Below are 5,246 nucleotides of genomic sequence, written 5' to 3' on the forward strand. Positions count from 1 at the left end.
GAAGGCTTCAAAGCCAAGCATCAGCTCACTCAGGGTGTGACGGATGATGGTAGAAGATACGCCAGGTATTTCCTGCTGCACCCCCTGCTTTGGAGGAAGCTCTGGAGTGGAACCATTTCAGCCGACCTCAGAACTGGCAAAGATTAAAATGAGCATATGAAGGAACTAGAAGCTCCATGAGTTGTACATTTATCTGCCCCATATTAATGTTTAAAACATGGACTGTCGTGGGTACTGGAGTGTACCTTGGCAACCCTCAAAGGTGCCAAGAACTGAGCAGCAGCGAGTAGACTAAGAGATTGGTACAGGTGAGTGCTAAGTTTGTGCTAAGGGCTAATTGTCTGCCCACAGGCACTGTACACTTCTCCCCAGGTGGGGTGGCAGCTGTATCGCTAGGGACACTGCATGCCGCTTTGGAAAGTTTCTACTTGGTGTGAATTTCACACAGACATGCCCTGTTGGGTGACATGAGTACTGTAAAGTTATTTAACCTCCCTGCCATGGGGCAATAAATACCAAACAGTATAGGCTGCCCAGGATGTGTGTGACAAAATTATAGAAACCATGAAGAATTTTTAAAGGATAAAGTATCCACCCAGCCCCAAACACTTTCAGCAGTCCAGTGTGGTCAGTAAAGAAGCCAGACAGAGGCTAGACATGGTGCCACACACCTTTAATCCCAGCCCTTGGGAGACAGAGGAAGGTGGACCTCTGTGAGTTCAAGACCATCCTGGTCTACATAGTGAGCTCCAGGACAGCCAGGACTACATAGACCTTGTAGTCTGCTATATGGGTCCATTGAGGTGGCTCAACTGGTGGGGCTTCTTGTCGCCAGGCCTGAGGACCTGAAGGTTGATCTACGAGACCCACATGGTGGTGGAAGGAGAGCCAACTCTCAAATGTCCCCTGACCCCTACCTGATGTCATAGAGTGCACATACATTCCTGTACATAGACACACACAACGAGTAATTTGACAATAGATAATGTTGATGTTACAACAAAAAGACGAACAGCTCATGAATAATGGTTGAATTATAGAGCACTAAATAGAGAAATGTCACCCCTGTCCACGCTGCCATACCCAGGATTGATCTTTTGAAAACAGTTCAAATGATGAGCTCTCCCCTTGCCAATACTTGCTTCACTGTTCCCCTGGTTGCTGGATCCCCAGACCAGCTCTCATTCGACAGGAGTGAAACCATCAAGGTTCCCTCCAGAGTCCCACTGTCATGGGATTGTTAGCTAATAAACAAGGCGGGCACCTTCAGGGATGTAATCCTAGATTAACGTACTTTCAAAATGTTTATGTGGCGTTAAATTTTATAGTGCAACTTGAGCTGTAGTCTTACATAAAATCTCCATGTTTCCTTCATCCAAGGAGGGCATTGCTTTAGGAACAGCCTACTTCTTCCCTGCTATGGGCAGGGAAGAAAAAAATCATGTTTGGCTCTACAGTCATCAGGATGCAAACCCAATGTTTGGTCACATGATGGTGCGTCAGGACCCTACTGTACTGTCTGCCCTCTGCAAGATGGTTTCATCATATAGCCTCAGAGTATTTTATAGATTTAGAAACATTGAAGAGTGCAAACCGAACCTAAAGGAAAGAGTGGGAAGTTAATCCGCACAGTGTGAAAGCCAGCTCAGACACTCTTACGAATTTTTTTTTTAAGATTTATTTATCACATACACAGTGTTCTGCCTACATGCCAGAGGAGGGCACCAGATCGAACTGTAGATGGTTGTGAGCCACCATGTGGTTGCTGGGAATTGAACTCAGGACCCCTGGAAGAGCAGTCAGTGCTCTTAACCTCTGAGCCATCTCTCCAGCCCCATTCTTAAGAATTTTAAGGGTGGGTAAGACACTATGATCGATCCCTGACGAGGCTATTGATCAAATTCTAGTGTGTCGTGGACATGACTTGCACTCTCACAGCAGCTATGCACAGGATCAAGCCAGCCAACCTCTAGCACAATGACTACTAGGAGAGGAGAGTCAGTTTACTTTAGGGGTGTGGTCCCTGGTAAGTTGGCCATGCTCCAGTAGATGGGTACACATCCATAGATATATGGATAGCACTGTTGAACTTAGTGGGTTTTTAAAAGTGGAGACATGAAGTCAGGAACATGGAGGTAGGGTTTGGGGGAAGCTGGAGCGGGGAGTGAGGGTGGATTTTGTTGTTGTTGTTGTTTTTTGTTTTGTTTTTCGAGACAGGGTTTCTCTGTAGTTTTGGAGCCTGTCCTGGAACTCACTGTGTAGACCAGGCTGGCCTTGAACTCACTGAGATCCACTTGCCTGAGTGTTGGTGTACACCACCAACACCCAGCAAGGGAGGATATTATTAAAATACATTGAATACATGTATGAAATCCTGAATAAGTTAAAAAAAAAAAGCTGGAGAGACGGCTCAGTGGTTAAGAGTACATACTGCTCTTGCAAAGGGCATGTTTGGTCCCCAGAACCCACATTTTTAGTGGTTCACAACCTCCTGTAACTCCAGCAGCACAGGGGACCAACAACTCTAACGTCCATGAGTGTATGCACTCACATGTAGATATCTACCCACAAACATATGCACATAATTTAAAAAATAAGCTTAAAACTAAAACAAAAATAGTTTTTTTTTTAATTCTCTAATAGCCTATGCCTAAGGATGTAAGCAGATGTGGGTGTTTGGGGATCTCCTCAGGTGCCAATGCATTTTAATTTTATTTTTATTAAGACTTGTTTGTTGGGGCTAAAGAGATGGCTCAGTGGTTAAGAGCACTCACTGACTGCTCTTCTAGGTTCAATTCCCAGCAGCTACATGGCAGCTTAAGGGCTATCTGTAGTTCCCTGGGATCTAACATCCTCACGCCAATGCACATAAAATAAAGTTAAATAAATTATTTCTTTAAAAGACTGGATTCTAGATTTAAAAAGTCTTGCAGCCAATCAGTGGTGGCACATGCCTTTAATCTCAGCGCTCAGGAGACAGAGGCAGTCAGATCTCTGTGAGTTCGAGGCCAGCCTGGTCTACAGAGCTAGTTCCAGGACAGCTAGAACTGTTACACAGAGAAACCCTGTTTGGAAAAACAAAACAAAACAAAAAAAGACTTGCTTGTTTTTATTTCAAGTGTACGACTACTTTGCCTGCATGCATGTACATCATGAGAATTCAGTGACCCTGGAGGCCAGAAAAAGGCACCGGTGCCCCTAGCACAGCAGGTACAGATGGTTTTGAGCTACCATGGGGGTGCTGGGAATTGAACATGGGTCCTCTGCAACTGCTATTTAAACCCCAACTTCTTTAGAACTTGTTTTTTAAAGAAAAAAAAAAGGGGGTTCCATGTGGAATTTTTACAAAAATACCTGAGGCTTCTGAGCAAGTTACAGAGGGTTGCACCTGGGGGCTCGGCAGAGCCAACCTGAGAAAACTGTCTGAGTAGGATCCCAGCCTTAATCATGGAAAGGAGCAGCTATTGCCAACCACAGACAAAGCACTGCGACAGCTGGAATCTGCCACTCATTCCACTTCAGTAACAGTTAAAGCAACTTACCCAGTAAGGATAGAGTTGACAACCTGGTGGCCTACTCTGTGAGGATGACCCAGCATCCAGTACTGCAGAGGCAGTACACACATTTACAACAACACCATGTGGTGTCTGCAAACCCTGTCACCAATGCCATGCAGGCTGTGCTGAGATTCTTGTGAGTCACTGAATCTCCCCCCAGTAATTGAACCAACAGTCAAACTCAAAAAGGTACTGAAAGGGATGCCACCCATACCCATAGACTGCTGTTACAAGATGATGGCCCAACTAAGGTCACTAGCCAGAAATGGTGCTACAGTGACGCACTGAACACAGATGCCCAGTGACAAGGGAGAGGACGGGAGTAGCAGCCAGGGGCTGAGTTCAGAGCAATGTGGATGAGACTCACCCTTCAGCTCTCTCCAGAGGCTTGACTATAGATGGCCCAATGGGATGGGGGACTGATGGGAAGTGGACAGCCACAGAAAAGAGCAGATTTGAAAATATATTGTACAGCTACGTTAAATATACACAGTATATAGATATCTAATTGTATGTGTTTAAGTTCAATCAATGTATAAAACATGAACACTTAATATATAATACAGAAGCAGAGCCTTGTGGTTTCCTGTGTAACAGCCTACAGGCCCCAAATTGTCACATGCAACCTTCAGTCCCTTGACACAAAGTTGTTCGGTTTGTACCCTCAGTGCAGAAGAGACTGGACTGGGATGTTCTGAGAGAAGGCTTTTCTGGAGGCAAGATAAAGTTGTCTGTGTGCCCCTGCATGTGATTTTGTGTGCAGGTGTGCAGCACCTGTTTTAGAGATAGTCTCACACTGACCCTGAATCTGGCTGTTTTGGCTAGACCGGCTGGCCAGCAAACCCAGGGATCCACCTGTCTCCATCTCCTCCGGGCTGGAGTCACAGGTGCCCATTGCCATTATACTTACTAGCTTTTACATGGGCTTTGGGGGTCTGCCCCCTACCCATCCTGCTGCTTGCATAGAAGCATTTTACCCACTGAGCCATCTCCCCAGCCTCAGACTCTTTACAAAACCTTGAAACAGAGTATTTCTGTAAGAATTCTCTGATTTAGCTGGGCGGTAGTTTATGCTTTTAATCCTAGCAATCGGGAGGCAGAGATGGGCAGATCTCTGACTGAGTTCTAGGACAGCCTCGTCTACAGAATGAGTTCCAGGACAGCCAGGGCTACACAGAAAAACCAAAGAGACAGAGCAAGGGGGGTGGGAAGGGGGGGATGTTCTCTGGTTTGAACTAAAAGGCAAAAATCTGACTCCTTTAATTGTTCCCAAGAGGCAATTGTCCCCATTTTATATAGAGAGACAACGAATAACCTGAGGTTCAAACCTGAATTCTGTCTGCATCTTCTAAATGACTCTACCAGCCAGGCGTTGGTGGTGCCTGCCTTTAATCCCAGCACTTGGGAAGCAGAGGCAGGCGGATCTCTACGAGTTCCGAGCCAGCTGGGTCTACAGAGTGAGTTCCAGGACAGTCTCCAAAACAATACAGAAAAAAACCTGCCTTGAAAAAACAAAAACAAAAACAAACCAAAAGACAAAATGACTCTTCGCAGCCCTGCTCCAGGCCTTGCTGACCTGTCATATTCCCCCTAGGCAAGGTGGGAGATGCCTGCCACCTGTGCATTTCCCAGCCTGAGGACTCCCAGGTGGGTGGGGCTGGGCGCTGGGATTGGCTTCCAGGCGTGGTA

Source organism: Mesocricetus auratus, unplaced genomic scaffold (genome assembly GCF_017639785.1).
Source record: "Mesocricetus auratus isolate SY011 unplaced genomic scaffold, BCM_Maur_2.0 Super-Scaffold_100028, whole genome shotgun sequence".
NCBI classification, from domain to species: domain Eukaryota; kingdom Metazoa; phylum Chordata; class Mammalia; order Rodentia; family Cricetidae; genus Mesocricetus; species Mesocricetus auratus.